This window comes from Centrocercus urophasianus, unplaced genomic scaffold (genome assembly GCF_019232065.1).
Source record: "Centrocercus urophasianus isolate 14NV4802_14NV808 unplaced genomic scaffold, USGS_Curo_1.0 seq_17, whole genome shotgun sequence".
NCBI classification, from domain to species: domain Eukaryota; kingdom Metazoa; phylum Chordata; class Aves; order Galliformes; family Phasianidae; genus Centrocercus; species Centrocercus urophasianus.
This window is the reverse complement of record NW_024884722.1, coordinates 1,508,431-1,526,236: the sequence shown is the minus strand read 5'-3', so window position 1 is coordinate 1,526,236 and position 17,806 is coordinate 1,508,431.

The window sequence follows — 17,806 nt, the reverse complement described above, 5'->3', positions numbered from 1 at the left end:
CTACCTGCAGCCTGTAGCAGGTTGTCAGGGAATGAATTTTCATTTTCTCCCCTGTGAGTCCATCACGTGGCTGTCACCAGAATTTGCTCTGTCTGAACTCCTCCATCCCCCTGATTTATGGCTGCTCGATGAGAGGTTGGAGGGCTCTCTGTGCAGCAATCATCCACACCCCGGACCGGCACCCATCTAAAGTTAGGATTTCCGATGTAAATATTTCGTCCCTGCGGCACAGCCATCCTTTACAAAATTATTAAATAACTTTCTGTTGGACCGAACACCTTTGGGATATTTTTCTGGGTCAATATTCATCAGCAGACCCCGTGTGGAAAGGTTAAGTGCACATTTCCTCTGCCAAATAAGAATGAATTTCAAACCTGATTGATTCTGGTCCTGGAAACCGTAAATACTTACTCCACATGGTAGATAGGTTACTAAGTCCACTCATTTCCACATCTGATATCGATAATACCCTGTTTCCCCCTTATCAGTCCCTCTCATATTTCACCGGTGCGCGGCGTGCCGGGGCTCGGCCATGCCTGCCTGGTGGCCCCGCTCCCCGCGCGCTTCTTCAGTGGTCCTTGAATCTTTCACCCCTGTCACTCCTCTTTCATCATTATCTGAGGTGATCGGTCAGCCCTGTGCCACCACCTGTCTCTTCGATCCGATGCCAACAGTGCTCCGCGGAACTGTCACTCCCGCGCTCCTTCCATTTATAGTGAGTCTCATTAACACCTCTCTTCCCTCTGGCAATGTGCCACTACGATTTAAGATGACTGTTGTTACTAAACACGAGAAAAAATATGTTAAAATAGTGTTAAGAGCCTGATTTAAATCTATTAAAGCCCAACAACGTAGAGTTAAAAATCTCCCTCTGTGTTTGCACGTGCTTGCGGGTGCATATATTTTACGTCGCCGTATTTATACCCATACATATCAGTATGCGTGTGCCTTCCCCCTCCTGCAGCCCCCACACCTCGCCTGGGAGCAGACACAAAGCCGAGCAGCCGGGATTTCTGTCGGGAGCAGCAGGGGAGGGAGGAGAGCCATGGGAGGCTCTGAGCATCCCCAGGGAGCCACAGGTACTGGCCCCACTTCAGAGACGCAGCCACCACGGCATCCAGTGTGGGCAGTGCTGGGGAAGGGAATGGCTCACACCCATCAACCCCACGTGCGGTGCTGCCTTGCCTTATTTTTGCCTTATTTTCTATCCATGAGAAGGCAGGGATAATAATCATAGAATCATAGAAATAGGAAATCATTAAAGATGGCAAAGACCTCCAAGATTCCCAAGTCCAACTCCAACCCATTCCCAGCATGCCCACTGACCACAGCCCCAAGTGTTACATCTCCTCAGTTCTTCAACACCTCCACGGATGGATTCCATGTGTTTCTTTGGAAAACCTTACATTAAAATCAAAGGACACGAAGGATTTTTATCTTTTTTAAAGCCTCAGCATACTACGAAGCATAAGATCATAGAGCAGTTTGCCAACTTCAAAATAAAACAGAGCCCTTTTATTGAGTTAGGTTCAACCCAGTACCTCAGGTTTGACCATCCCAAAGTCTGAGAAAATACAGTAACCTCAATTTAGAACTAAAGCCAAATCTGATTAGTACTGATTGCTTAGTACTGAGCAATGGGTTATTTACAAGCCCACACTTGGATACCCTAGCTTCACTTAGGTTGAGGACATAGAATCAGAGAAAGACTGGGTTGGAATAGACCTCGAAGATCATCTAGTTCCAATCTCCTCGCCATGATCTGGACATGCAGGCTTCTCTCAAGCAGGCAGCTCCCTGCAAGCTCCCTGTGAGTAAGGTTGTGGTGAGAGAAGGGCAGGGAGCACCAAAATCAAGCAGGAAGCCATCTTGCCTTTCTATTTTTTCCTTCAATTTGGAAACAGCAATTTTTAGAAAAAATAAATCTATAAAATATTTACATACAGATTGAGGTCTTGAATGCCAAGCCTTTGTGTGAGCTAAATTGTTTTTGCCCCGTCTCTATGTGCAGGCTTAAATACTGAAATGAAACATACTTGTTTCTGGCTCCTTACTGTCTACCAAGACAGAGGTGAGGATCTGAGGATTAGCGATGCCCACAAACTCAGCGAAGCAAAATGTGTATCCAATGGATGTAAATGCGAGAGGAGTGAGGCCAGCTCTCTCCAGAAACACTCAAATAATTCACATAAATCCCACTGACAGTTAGATGTGTTCTTTCATATGTTCACATCTCTGCAAACTATGACACCCAGTCACCTCTCAGGCCAATTTTGGCATCATCTACACATTTGCCAAGAAAGGCTTTTGAAAACAGATTGTGAATTACATCATTCACTATAATCTGATTAAGAAGTTTAAAACTTGGAAATCCAAATAATAATTCTTTTTTTTTTTTTTCCTTTTTTTCCCCCTTTTTCTGAGCAATTGGATGTATGTAAACGTTGTGAATATGAGCAGGAAGGTTTAAACATTTTCCTGGCTCTGTACAAACTGCAGCATTTTCACATTTCTTCCCCTCAGTGTGAGCTGACATCTCCAGAGCATGGCATTCCCGTGATGTAGCATGGATACTTAGGAGGCCAAGGTGATGGGGTAGCAACTCACCTCCTGTGCTTGAGGGCACCATTCTGCATAAGTACACCTTTATTCTGTATTGTATCAGATGCGAATGCAAAACCAACCCTGGAGGTAGCCAAAGCTCAGCAGCCCAGAGCTGCTCTTGTACCCAGCCTTTAGTAGTATCCTTCCATCATGTCAATGCTGGAAATGTTACTTCTGATTCTGGAGTTTGCTTTCAGCATTACTGATCACATAATCACGTTCTACGACCTGGAACATGCCTGTCAGTATGGTTTCTTACAATGTCCAAAGTCTCAGAGGAAAAGTACAGCCTTGAACCTGGGGAGAAGTCATGCGTTATGGCTATCCCAATGCATTAGGTCTACCCACTTGTCCATCAGCACACATCCACGTTTGTGTGGCTAAATAATCTACATTGAATGGCTTCAAACAGGCTGCCCTGTTCCTCAGCACCAAGCTCTGCCACAACAGGAGAAAGGACAGGTTAAACTTCACCTACTTGTTATAAGAATAGAGGCTTTGTGCCTCCTTCCAGCAACCATCCTAATGCTACTTATATAAATAAGAACAGCGTCAGTGTTGTTATCCATTATGTTTTCCCCATCCATACTGTGTACTTTTTATTCCACCTTCAGATGACCACTATTGTGATACTGACAACCAAAAGAAAAGTCTGCTGTGGTTAGGAAGCTCCTGTGCTGTTCCACTTACCCTGCTCACCAGCAGCTTATTACCTTCTGTTTTCCCTTCCTATCCCTTCTGTGTGTTTGCGAGCCATGCACAAGCAGGGCTCTCCCTTTGCTGTAACCATTCACAGAACAGAATGCTATCAGATCCTCACCCTTAGTGACACCTGCAAAGCAAGCAGGTACAAATAACATCCAAGGCAAGCCAACATTCAAGCACTTCTCTTACATTTCCTCTTTTCTCTTTTCAGTCATATGAAAACTTCCTGAAGATAAAATTGCAAGCACAAATCATTCTTCTGACAGGAAGGAACAGTAGTGGTATTTCAAGATGGAGACATCAGTGGTACTTTTCCGTTGTGCAGAGATAATTTGTAACCCAAGGTTTTAAATAGCTTCCAATTTCAAATGTTTAAGGTGCATCTAGATCCAGGATGAGCTTGAAATACAGACCATGCATATACCACTCCAAAATTTCATCTAAAATCCCTCATTGCATCACCTATGACAAATATTTTCAAGAGAAAACAAAATCCTCATTTGCAGTCTCTGGTTAGATATTCTCCCTAACAGCTGATCATAACACCAAGAATAAACTTCCTAAACACAAATGACCACAAAGACAATGCCAAGAGCAATGGATACAAGCACTCCCAGCAGTATTCATGCTTCTCATCATTCTGAGACAAGGCTCAGGTGAAGGCACTTCCCTGCTTCTACCACAACATCACACCTTTGAAATGTAAGCAGAAGAAAGGGGCTGTGCTTCACTTAAATCTGCTATCAAGAAGTTCTATCTTTGATTTCAGAGCAGAGAACATTCATAGAATCCACAACTCTATGATTCTATGACATGATAAATGAGGCTTTAGGTCCAAACTGCATAGAAGTAATTATTAGAAATAGCAGTAAATAATAACAGTAGTCTCCATTTAGTCTCCATTCAGCTGCAGGATCCTGTGTGCCTTGACTAAAGTGCTGATGCCAGCCGTGGTTCAGCCAGGGAGCACTCGGTGGGAATCAGGCAGGTGAGAGGTTTGCAGCCCTGACCCACATGGCCACCCCACCAAAGCTCCTAAGAGATTCAGAAGATTTCCCTTTTCCTTTTCTATTCTCTTTAAATTTGAATGTCTGAAAGTAATGAAAGTAGGTTGAGAAAGCATAACCAGACTTGGACTATTGCATTTTGCCACCATCCATCTCTGCCCAACATGCACAGTGTTTGTGAACCAACTGTGCCCATGGTTAAAGCTTCTCTGTGGTGCTGGGGCAGCTTCATGGAAGGGGGGAAAAATAATTTGGGAAGGGAAGGGAAGGGAAGGGAAGGGAAGGGAAGGGAAGGGAAGGGAGCAAAAAGCAGTGCTGCAAACTGGAAACACAGAATTCACTGAGGGTAGCACAACTCTATTCAAAGGTGTCCATCCGAGGGTGCCATGACACCAGGCTGTGAGAGACAAGACTGTTTCAGCCCTTGTGTGGCCTTTCTCAAAGTCCCTGCTCCAAACACATTTGCTTCTCCTCCGACCTGCTGATTTGTTGATTTTTGTTGTTGATTTCCCATCTGCTAATGTTTGTTTTGTCATTTGTTTACTTCAAGTTAATGTTTCTTTGATTTTATTGTGGAGCACTATGAGGTCCTAAATGATACCAGCCTGTATAAAAATAAATGATGGCTATTTATCATTATCATTATTGCACTTGGCCAGGCCTTTAGCTCTCTACAGATACTGCTGTCTTCAGAAGGCTCTGACATTTTTCTTGGGGAGACTTCTTCTTTCTAGGATGTAGCCTTAATAATGAACAATCAAAGAAAATTGTTGTCTTAATTTTTCCATGCTTATGATGACATGTAGAAACAGTGCAAAACCTGAAATATTAGTGCAGCCTTGCAATCTTTTCACCATCCCAATAATTTTTTTGAGATACGAAGAAAAAAAGCAAATAGAGATGCAGTCTGCAAAAGATTTGCAGAAATTCAAGCTGTCCCTGCCTGAAGTGGGAAAAAACATCCTGAGTAACAGAGCAGGGAAAGCAGTCAGCAAAGTATGGCCTGGTAGAGGGAAATGGAAGAAGGTTAACCAAGTTAATCCTTCCCTATTTCCTCCTCTCCTCACACAGGGCCTGGAGGCTGAATCATCATTAGGAACCATATAATTGACTCATCCACAGGATTTCCTTTTTGTGTTCTGAATTACGACAGATTTTCCACATTCTTTTTTTTTTTTTCCCTTTTTTTTTCTTTTCTTAATTTTAAACATTTGAAGCATTAAAACAGCAGGAATCCTTCATCTGCAGGTAGAAGATCTGTCCTATTAGTGAGAACACAGAGCTATTTCTAATTCAGGACACCACTATCATATATTCCCCAGCACCATTAAAATCTGCTGATTAACCAATGGACCAATGGATCTCCGTGTGCCATACAGCTGTCACATCAGATGTTTTCTCTGCTACAATTGGTGTGTAATTTTGCCGGGTTTAAGTGCAGAAGAGGGGAATTTCCTTGCGATGGTACAAATAATTCATCATAGGCTATGGCTCAAGATTGTTATGAGGGAAAGAAATATCTCACAGTTATACTGTAGTTCATCCTACACCTGACAAGAGAGTGTTTGGCACATACAGTAGAAGCTTGATAAAACGGTTTAAAATCAGACACCGAAAAGGAATTGCAAAAGAAATTCTTCTTCAAAATCCTTTTGTGCTGAATTATTTCTTTTTACCTGGGAGCCCTGTTGGTACATGGAGCACACAGCAGCTCTGCGATTAAACGCGTGCAAAAAGCAGCGTAATCACTCAGTGCATAGAAAAACGCCTTCGTTCCTGTTTTGTTTTCCAAACGGATTTTAAAAAGCAGGGAGAAGCCGTCCTATAGCAAACAGTATAAAACAAATGTTGCTAGCTTTGCTTCATTATGTGGTACATTGTAGCTTTATGCATGTACGCTGTGTGAACAAGAGGGTTAAAAGTTAAACAGTAGCCTAGGGCTAACACACTTGCAAGCTGAACAGGTACAAAATAGGCTTTTGTTGCTTTCAAACTATTACTGTATGTCTTTAGCAGAAACATAACAGGCATCTGTGTGCAAAAATGTATTTCCTTAAGGTTTCAGGTATTATGGAATGGGACTGTTTTAATGGCTGAAATGCCCATATGACCTTTAATCCAAAGCCATAAATTTGTCACTGTCTGAGGCTGGCAGGATATCATTCTTAATGAGGCTAGTTTTTAGGACTTTGTATATCAAGAGGACCATCGGAGAGTACGGCAGGAGGCAACCTCACGTGAATTGAGGGTGCAGCGTGGGGAAATCATTACAGGGAAATAAAGGAGGGAGCCTCGCCACGAGGCTGTCATTACAGCTCCAAATAAAGTAAGGAAGAAATAGAGAAGCACTACCAGCTCGGGTTATTCTATATTTCATAAAATGATAAATAACTGCTAGTCATGTTTATGTATAATGAATTACAATCCCGCTACATTTACCTTAGTAACATTTTACAGAGGTTGTATTTTACTCCCAACTACCAATTATGTCATCATCCTGGCATTTACCTGGACATAATGATACACAGCAAACCCATTCTCGCAACATAACTCACGGCTTAAAAGTGTTTGTAAAGCCATACGGCATCCTACCTACTCATAATGACTTGGATATTGCTATTAAATTTTACAGATTAAAGTTTACTAAATCTTCAAGTCTTGCGCCGGTTCCAGTGTTTCTTATTAATCCTGTAGGAATTAGGCTATTTAAACGTCAGAAATGAGGCAACCCTCTTTACAAATACAAAGCAACGAGCGGCACAAAGGAAAGAGCACTCCTTGAACAACAGCCCCTGGGGATGCAGCTCCAGCAATGGGGTCTATCAGAACGGGGTTGGAAGTTCCTTGCACCAGCTCTGCTGTCCCATGGAAAAGCTGCTGAGCGATGCTCACCCTTCCCAGCACTGCAGTGCAGCTCTGCTTCCTGCAAAACCCCAACCCTCCATTGGAAATATCTCTTGTAACGTTATCTCCCATTTATTCAATTTAATTTCGGTTTGAGAAGGATAGCATATAGATCTTTTTATAAGCTTGTAAGGTCACCAAATTTAAATTAAAGTGACCTCTTTTAAAGCGCATTAATAAAAGTACTATGCGGAGGGAAATTTAATATGAATGGTTAAAATGCATGGAATTCAGATTTTACTGTCAAACAGCTCAATTAAACAAATTGAATTTTTAAGCAACAAAAGGGAATTGAATCAAATTAGAAACAGAGTGGGATCTGAAACACGGACATTTATGAGTGATAGTCGCGGGGCCCTCCAGCACTGAGTTTTCTTTATTTGTTGCCTCAGCAGTTAGAGGGGTTGGCAGGCTGCAACACAAAAGGATAAAAATGGTCACCATTGAAACTCAGTTTTTGGCTCCCAATAAATCATCTGTCACTTCATCACAGCCCAGTAGATAATGAGCAATAAAGTTTTCACACTCAGGCAATGAGGAAGCAGACACAAGAAATACAGCTAAAGCTGCTGTCTTTCCTTTCTGGAAGCGCAAGGTGCTTTGTGTAATAAATGACCTCTAGATTTCTGCAAAAGAATAATTCCAGCTTCAGTAGGAAAAAAAGAAGGAAAAAAAGAAAAAAAGAACATATTAAAAACTGTTTGGTTCACTAAAAATAAAACAGAAAAGGAAAGCAAAACCCAACAACATTATTTAGTTCCTTCAATGGAAGGAATAATCACATTATCCAGAAGAGCTATAGCTATATATAACAGGAAGAGATTCTGGGGTATTACCTCTGAAGTTGCCTCACCACTGCCAGCAAAGCACACTGCTGCAAATACAATAAAGCTGCCCAATAAGGACATTTGTCCTTGGGGCCAACCCTCCCTGGCAGGGCTGCAGAGGCCCCACAAATGGCACAGCTGCCATGGGGAACCTCTAGGAGGTGTCTCTGTGCTGGCAAGGACATGCAATATCCTCAGCTCCTATTGACTGCAAACAGGTCTTGTCCTCACAGGGAAATTTTGCTTTAATAATGTTTTTTTTTTCAATGGTATTTTGCCTTCCTAGGACATCTTCTAATTGCTGTGTCGGTATTTGGTAGTTGTTATGCCACAAGCCCCACCAAAAATTATTGTTCCTCAGTCCACAGCCACTTTCTTTCCATTTTGTCAGTGTGAAGTCCCAACCCATTCAGGCTGACGGGGAGCGCCAAGCACACTCGTAATTCACATTTCACATCAAAGACATTTCAACAAGGGCATTCGGGATGGTTACACACAGAGCTGAGTTCACACACTAAATGTAAAACTGAGCATCCGTCCAAAAGTAGCTCTGCAGCCCACAAAGTGCATAAAACACATCATCCATTGATGAACGCTTTTAATGTATACCACCATTTGAAGTGACTTGAAATAAAACAATATTCTTGTCATATGCAAATGACAACTCCGTGTTTGCATAATGTGTCAAGGTAGAAAAATGCAAATAAACTTTGGTAAAGACTGTAGTTTTGTCATTCGCTTATATAGCTAATTAGGAACTTGAAAGGAAATGGAAAGCTTGTCTTCTCTGAACTGCACGTCAGCTGAAAAAAGAGCACTGAAGTCTGTTTATTTCTAGAACGTGTAAGAGGAACAATTAACACATTCATTGTATTGAACTGCTGGTACTGATCTGCTGCCCACAGAGGTTTTATATTGGCTTCTAAAGATGAATTTGAAGGTGCAGTTCTGTTATGAGAACGGTTGCACAGAGGTAAATGCAAAGGGCCACATTTTGCTGCTGGAAAACACCCAAAGAGCTTTCACTCCATTGGAAGAACCTTGGGATTCACCCCGGCATCCTGCAGAGTAGACCCAGGCTCCAGAAAGCTTCAAGGGTGAACCTTTGCAAGGAGAACAGTTTTTGTGGCGGCTCAGAACCTGTCTTCCCTCATTACAAGGTCTTAATGGTCCACGTGAAGGTCTATACTGTATTCTTTTTGTAATATTAAAGATGTATTATTTATACCGACTGCAGCCATGCCACGGAATACATGAGCAGAGTTTGTTTAGCAACCTAGTGAAAAAATATTTGCTACAGGGGCAGTCTGGCAATATTGCTTGTTAAGGCATGCTATTTGTAAGCAAATTTATATGAAAAGTATGCAATGTCTAATACTAAACTACTCCAGCCCCAGACTGAAGGGTGATTTTACAAACGTCCTGCAGCACTCAATCATTCCTTCATTTTAATGTCTTTATTTTATGATTTTGTTGATGAAATACTACTTACCCAGTGCTCAAAATTCCTTTTAGGCTGCAGGCACTGGCTAGTTGACACGGCAAGCCATATTTTACAGCTATATATTTCAGCTTTCTCTGTCCAAGTTGGAGGACACAGTAGCCAAGATGGTTTTTCATAGTAGAAATATATTTTCATATTTATTTATTGATTTGACTAATGTATCTATTTTTCAATTCACATGCTTATGTTTCAATCCATTAAAGTGATTCATGGTCAAATAATATGTTATTGCAAGTACAAAGAGGAGATAAAACCACTGTACACTGGCTATAACACAAGAACAAAAATAATAAAAATCCATTGCATGATTAAATATTGTTTTTAATCCCCAAATGATCAAGAGCAAACTGATGATTTTAATTACTTTTCTTTAAAATAAACTATTTTTTTAAATGTATTTCTTTTTCCTAAGTAAAATGCAATTACTGATTAAATAAGTTCTCGGGAATAAATATTCCAACTCAACCTAAGTGCTCAGCGTAAAACTAGCAGAAAGCATCAAACTGTTATCAAAACAAGGAACCTAAACGGCTTTTAATTACTTCAAATAAGAACTAAATGACAACTGGCAGAGGAACGCTGCTCTCACTGCCTTTGGTCAGGGCTGAAGCTCAGCCCAGCACAGCAGCTGGGATTGCAGTGGCTGCTGACCACCAGCATCTCACCTGGAGCTGCAGGGCTTGGCTCAGCCTTCTGCAGGCAGATGGCCATGGAATGGCAAAAGGAGATCAGGCAGCAAGAGCCCAGTGCCCAGCTATGGGAGGTGTCCCTTCCTCCTGGCCTTGCTCCTGGGCTAAGAAATGGCATTGCTTCCCGACAGGCAGATATGGATTGCTGCTGCTAGGATCAGACTGCAGAAATATTGCTTATGTCTCTCTCTCCTGTGCACTGACATTCTCTTAGCTAGACAGAAAAATACTGGTAAAGCTATGTACTTAAGACAGACTGCTACACCCAAAGTCTATAACTTCATAAGAAAAGTCAGTCCAAGGGCTCAGTGTCCTCCACCAGATTTCAGGCACACAGACAGCAGCAGGCTCTGGCAGTAGCTCCCAAGAACAAAACAACACCTTCATATTTGCAGTAAAAACTCAGAATTTGGGATGTTCTGTGCCTGAGACTTCTGAAAGGGGTTCTTTTATTGGAATGTTTATTCTACAGTCACTCAGAAAACACCGCGTCAAATCTGAGCCTCCAAAAATCTACTAATTGTGTACCAGTAGTCACTTTTGGAAATAGAATCACCATATTGCAGGTAGGGAACTACACAAAAAAGAAAAAGGAAGCAAGGAGGAAGTGAAAAGGGATTCTGTTCATTCCCCTTTGTGCTAGAAGTCTCCTCTGAAACAAAAGGAAAGCAAAAGCTTTAACATTTAAAATTGAGTTTTAGGGAGGCATTGTCAGAGTGTGGAACAAGCCGCTATTAATGGAGAAGGAAGAAAAAAAAAATAAAGGAAAAAGAAAGGATAACCTTAAATATTATGAAAGGAGAAAGATAATAAAGCAAACTCTGGGAAGAAACATAGAGGACAGAAAAGCAGGACCAGAAAGGCAAAAGTTTCTGAGCCCATGGTGAGCAAGCAGGGTGACATCCTCACGCTCCAGCTCCTTTACACTCCTTGCAAGGCCCATAATGGCTCTGTAATTACAGCTTGGCCATGGGAAATACGGGACACTTCAGAATTTCCCAGACGTGGGGCACGGAGGGGGAAGATGAGAGGATGGTGGTCCATCACCTTTGGGCAGCCGGGAAATGTTGCGATGCAGAGCGACTTCCAAGGCCATTCTGTTTGTGCACCCTAACACAGGGAGAATGAAAAGGTACTTTAAAGTCACCTTAGCTCCCCCCGGGAAGCAGGAGCACAGAAGGCTGTCAATGTGTTGAGGTAGAGCAGCTGAGAGGCTCTGGAGAGAGAGAGCTAAATGAATAGAAACTTGTTAAATGATGTGAGTTAATGAGAGCATTTTGGAATTAACCAGCTTCCATGACTTTAAATAAAACCCCAATGTCATTTTAAATTAGATTTTGTACATTTTTAAAACCATTATTTATTTATTTATTTTTTTCTTCGCGAGGTGCATCGGTGGGGAGACGGAAGCATTAAAATTTAATCTCCTCGGCCCACCAGTGTTCAGATCCTGGCACTTCTTTACATTGAGTTCGAGAATGTCAGCATAGTGGTAACAGCCAAGAGATTGGCCAAGAGGAGGGGAAGTTTCTCCCCCGTGAACACCAGAGCTAGATTCTGAGGGGCTGAAGCTTCCTAAGAATACAGATGATGGGCCACCTTCTATATGCTCTACTGTGCCAAAGTGGTGCCCCCAGCCCCCACCTTGAGCTCTCCCTGTCACAGATTGGCAAAGAGTGGCTTCCCAGCTGTATTGGGCCCACTTGGTGTGATGCTCCTGCCTGGGACTGTAATGACTACTCTTGACATGAATACACCTTGACTGGTCACCATTTTCCTCGTCCTTCTGTTATGGCCCTCAGAAGAAGATGAAGTGGCTGCAGTTTTTAATTTATTCTTGTTATTTTGGCCAGTCTCTTCAGGAATGGTTTATTCTAAAAGAAAGACATCCGTGCCAGTTAGTAGAAGACAAGAGAATATATTTGGAAGGAAAGTCGAGTCAGGAAGCACACGGGTGGGCACAGCTGATAAATGAGGTCAGTTCCTGCATCATCTCTGTGCAGTAAGCACAAAGATTTCTATTTATATTTTGGAAGGTAACTTTCCACACCAATTGTGTTTTGGTGGCAGCAATGCCTTCTTCAAACCATATTAGAAGGAAAAATGACCAGTGAGGTAGGCACCAACCTGTGACTCAGATGCCCAAGGTTCAAGGTTCACTTTTCACAACGTGCTCGTGGAAAGCTTCAGATCTAATTGCTTCTAGATTATTTTTATTTTATTTTATTTTATTTTGCAATTCCATTTAGAGATCTAAATTATTTTTTTCTTATTTTTCTTGCTTTGCTGCTGCTTCTTGTAGGTACAAATTGGAGATTCTGGGACTGTCAGGCTCACAAGATCGATGTGAAAATAAAGTCTATGATAATATCACTGGCAGCACAGTAACAGATGCTATAAAAATATTTTAGTCAAATATAATTAATGTTGTTCACTGTGTGGCCATTAGTTGCCCTTCCACGACACTTCACAGTCTGCAGAATTACTCTGTTAGCAGAGAAAAAGCCTGCAGTGATGGTGGATTAACACCAGCACTTCTGCAGCACGGTGGTACCCCAGGGGTGAACAAGGCAGAGACAACAGCAGGCTCCCACCGAGGACAAGATAATACCCCCAGGGTGGGCAGGAAGATTCCCCTAAGACATTTCTAGGTCACACGTATCTTTATGATATATAATAGCCAAATGCACATACAGGTTTTCAGTCCCAAAGAAACAGCTCTGGGCAAAAGCCCAGTATTTCAAATGGAGTCACTAAAGCCTAGGGCCAGAGCCTGGGCACTAATAGAAAAAGGATGAGGATATTGGACTGCAGCGTGTGCAGCTGATATGGGGTAGAGATACTGAAAACTGGCCAAAATGTGGAAGGGAAAAGGAGAAAGGTTGAAGGAGAAAAGGAGGAAGAAAGGAGAAAGGGTGGGGGACATGGGAGAAGCTCCACTTCTTTCCCATGCACACTGCAGACTGTTTCCTGCACACGCCAACAGTAAACTTAACACCAAGGCACAACTTAAAAATTCACAGAGCTTTTATATGATAATTACTGTTATTATAACTGGCCCATGAAATAAACACCTCTCCCAATTATACAAAATGCACAAAGTCCTTCAGATGCAGAAGTCTCACAATAAGATTTACTTCCCAGCATAATGACAGTGAGAAGAGTGTAAGATGAATAATAATAATATTATGGTACGTATAACGTATGCTTTAATTAGGCAAAGGTAATCAAATGAGGTTTGTCACGATTATATTAAGGTCAAGTCTCCACATGCTTTCATCAACAACATATTAAGACAAGAGAGGTGATGCCAAATTGGGGTTTATACCTAATCAACATAATTAAACAAAGCAAGAACATGTGTTTAGAGCTACACCCACTTTACTGATCACTCTATTTTAATTACTCTTGTAGTGTAAATATTAGTACCAAAATAACCAATTAAAATTTTCCCATACAAACAGAAAATACAATCTTCTTTCAATTTGCTATTTTTATAAAATGGATGTACAATATCTAGATCCTTTGTATTAGAAACCATTTCAGAAGCGCGTTCGGATTATGCTAACCAGCCTAATACATTCCAATGTATTGACATACTGACTTCTAATGTGTGGGAAACGGGAAACCAAGCAGGACTAAAAAAGTCATGGGAAACCATAAAAACAAACTCTGCATAATTTAAACTGATTGGATGCTTCCCTGTAAGAAGTTCTAGGTTTCTAAATACAAAATGTGGACATTGAAATGTGGTCAAGTTATGACTTAAATTAGAAAAACATGTTTTCCTTCATTTCTATCTTGCAATATTTGGCACAACTCAAACACTGGGGAGAGAGCAGTGTCAGTAACACTATCGAATGTGCTTAAGCAGCTTTGCCATAGGTTATACAGAAATGGGACCTAGGCACTCAGAGGTCCAAAGGACAAGAGTTTGTGAGGGCTTACAAATGTTTAAAGCTGCCTACAACATTTTCAAATTCATTTGAGTGTTTTTAAAATTCTGACCTGTAGGACCTGATTTTCTACTCACATCTACTCTGCATAAAAGGCCAAGTAAGTGTATATTTTAAATATACCAGCGTTTGGAGTAAACCCAAGTAATAGCAATACCCCTAAGGTGACCTCTTTCACACATTGCCTCTGGTGGGATTCCTCCCAGTTTAGTCCCATGAGCAGAAGCAGAAGCAGGTCTGCTACCAGCAGTTAGAAGCTAAGAAATACAAACTGAAGACATGGATACTTGTGGCCGTTGTGACTAGCAAAATGGCTGCTGCGTGCTCACATGCAGTTTAGAAAGGCTAAAGCTGGAAATCAAAATTTTCACTTGAAATGAAGTGTCCCATTGAGACGAGGGCCACCGATCTCCAGTGCAGCGTGGCAAGGGTTAAAAATATGAGAGCACAACATTATGAATAAAGACATGCATGCTGCAGCCCAGCACAAAGTGAGCCCTTCAGCACACACCGTTGGCAAGCACTGGCATTAAAAGGACCCCAAATGAGTTAAGAAGTCTTCCACTCCATCATGAAGAATTGTTCTCTAGAGTAACGACCAGTGGGGAAATGCTTAAAACACTTACCATATGTGGCTAAGAAGGGCCTAATTTGTCCATTTGGAAATTTTGCCTCTTTTGAAAGGATAGTTAATTCAAAGTAATTTATTTCATAGGTGAAGCTTTATTCGGAGTGCTTAATATATCACCCTTGGTTGCCTGAACAATTAGAAATTGTCACCAAAGAAAAATGCTGCAGTTCATGTAAATAACTATTTACCTAAAGGAAATGGGAATCCACAAGAGTCAGCATACTTTAATGAGCCATGACAATAGGAAAAAAAAAAAAACAAAAAAAAAAACAAGGAAGAAGAAAAGAAAGCCAATGGTACACTGAATTTGCTAAAGCTGACATCGCTTATGGTAAATATCGACCAAAACAAATATTAGTTGTTGTGGGTTTTTTTCTTGTCAGAAATAATGCAGCTTGAAATTTTCAACAGACAACATACGTCCAGACCATTTGTTACTTCTAATGGCCTAATTGTTCTCCTGGCAGAAATAAAAAATTAGGGCACTTATGTCATTTACCTAAATTTCTAATTAATGCAATGGTAATAGAGAAACTGGAGCAGAAGGGAAAAAAAAAAAAAAAGTTGGGTGAAAAATGTTTCTCCTGGCCTTTTTTCAATTTGTCTTTGTTAACTTTCCTGCAGTCTTGCTCTCCTAACCATCAGGTAGATTGATGTCTGCATAGACGTTCCACGGTTCTCCAACAGGACAAAAGTATGCTTGCTGTTGAAAAATACTACACCTGAACTGTTGCACAGCCACAATAAAAGATTCGACTGCAGCTCTAAGTCCTTTATGTTGCCTCAAAGGGATGTGCCATTAAAGTGATGTCAGAAATATTATTTTAAAACAGGTAAGAAATCTGCACTTTGGGCTGCAGCTCCACCTGCTTGTTTTCTACTGCTCCATGCCCGACTGTGCAGTGCATCTTGTAAAGCACACCATGGCTAACGTGCACACTCAGTGCAATGCAGAAAAAAGGGAAACCTAATTTTGAGTTCCACCCACACTGTATTTTGAGCCATCGCTACCCACAGGCAGGGAGTATTTCCCTGGACCACAAAGATGCTTCCAACCCATTCTGTTTTAGATTATGTCATTTTGTGATGTTATTGAGGGAAATGCACCACAATGCGTCGACAAACCTCCACAAGCATCTCAGATTTGCCTTGTCCTGCAGTACCAGTGAGTGTCCACCACTTTCTCAGTTTAGTGGGCACAGCGGTCCCCACTTGGTTCAGTGGGCATGGTGGTGATGGGTTGGTGGTTGGACTTGATGATTTTAGTTGTCTTTTCCAACTTTAATAAACCTATGATTCTCAATATAAAGCATTGAGATGAGAAGGAGTAGTCTCATTATATTTTTGCCAACCATCAAGACAATTGCACCTACTTCTTTGATTTGATTCTGTGTGCTGATCTTAATAACAGTAACACCATTGATATATTACCAGCAGAAAATGCATAAAATCAGAAGTTTGAGGAGAGTTTAGAAGAGACTTAATGTATAGACAGGGTTCACCCAACACGGTCCCTAGGAATGCTGATTGTGATCAGCTCCCTTTTCTCATCCATGCTTACACCCATCCAACATCGTGCCACAGAAATGTTCACAGGATTATAGGTTTCCTTTCACTTTATAAAGCTTCCTGTGGGATAGATGCAAGAATTGTAAGTAAACTAAGTAGGCATACACGGAGGTGCTAGAGAAAGATTTTATTTTCTCTGTTAACCCTTGAGGTGCTTTCCTGAAGGACCATGTGGAAATTAAGAGAGAGGATACCAGGTAGAAGGTCTGAGATTCAAGCCTCCAGCAAACGTAAGATCAACGTTGCAGATAGATGTCAAGGTCTGTCACAGGTTCACAGGCTTCCATCAATACGTCTCACCATTGCAGCAGACAAAAATGCTCTCCTGTTCCTCACCACATTCTAAGCTGGAGACCTGTCCCAAGCACATGCTCACCAGGAAAGCCCCCTCTGCAGTCCCAGATCTGCCCTGAGCCCTGTGGTGCACCTGGGCCTTAGCATTTCCTCCTTGGGCTGGGAGCCAGTTTGGCATGAGCCAGGTATAAACACAGGGCCCACAACAGCATCGGCAACTGGCAGGAGCTGAACTCCAGCAGCACTAGCAAGTATTGCTAAAATAAACATGTTACAGGCAAAGGTCACGATGCCTGTTAATATAAAGACTGCGTCGTGTATAATGCATTCAAATGCCAGAGTGAGAGAGGGAGATAATATGATCCATTTGCCAGATTCCTCCTTTTAGTTGTAACACGAAGCCATTCTGGGATGGAATGACCCAGAGATGATAATGAAGCGGATGATGATGCCATTGCCTGTGATAATGGTGTGACAGGGAGAATACCCTGGAAAACTGCATGAGCTGATAAGTGTAAAGGTATAAACAAACCCAAACAATGTGGACTTATAAACATTAGTGCAGAACAAAAGAGAGCAGAAAAAGCGAAGCCAACCGACAGACATTAAAAAAAAAAAAAAAAAAAGACTTTGCGAGGGCGAATTTTTCCACAATTTTGGGAGCACAGTATTTCACTCAGAGCCCTTCAAAGGCAGCCGCCCCACACCTCGCACTGCCACGGGAACAACAGAAGGCAAACTGCATGGCACGGCGGGGGGACCACCTCTCCCTACCAGGGAACAGTTTGTAGCAAACAGTCCGCGATATGAAAATGTATTTAATGCAATTAATAATTTAAGAAGTGAGAGCATGTGCTCTTGGAGAGTTAAATGCTTGTCAGAGTGATAGATGCACGCTTCACCACCAATACATTTCGTATGAAGAGCAGAGGGATTTTGCAAACTTGTGTTGACCTTGGGTTGCGGTATATAGGAGGCAGATTGCAAAGGCAGGCCTGCTGATGGCGGGAGAGTGCGTCAGCTCTCAATTTACAGCCCTTTCCCCAATTAAAGGACTGTAAAAACATTAAAATTAATGCAGTCTTAACTCCAGAGCAGGCTCTACTTTCTTAATTA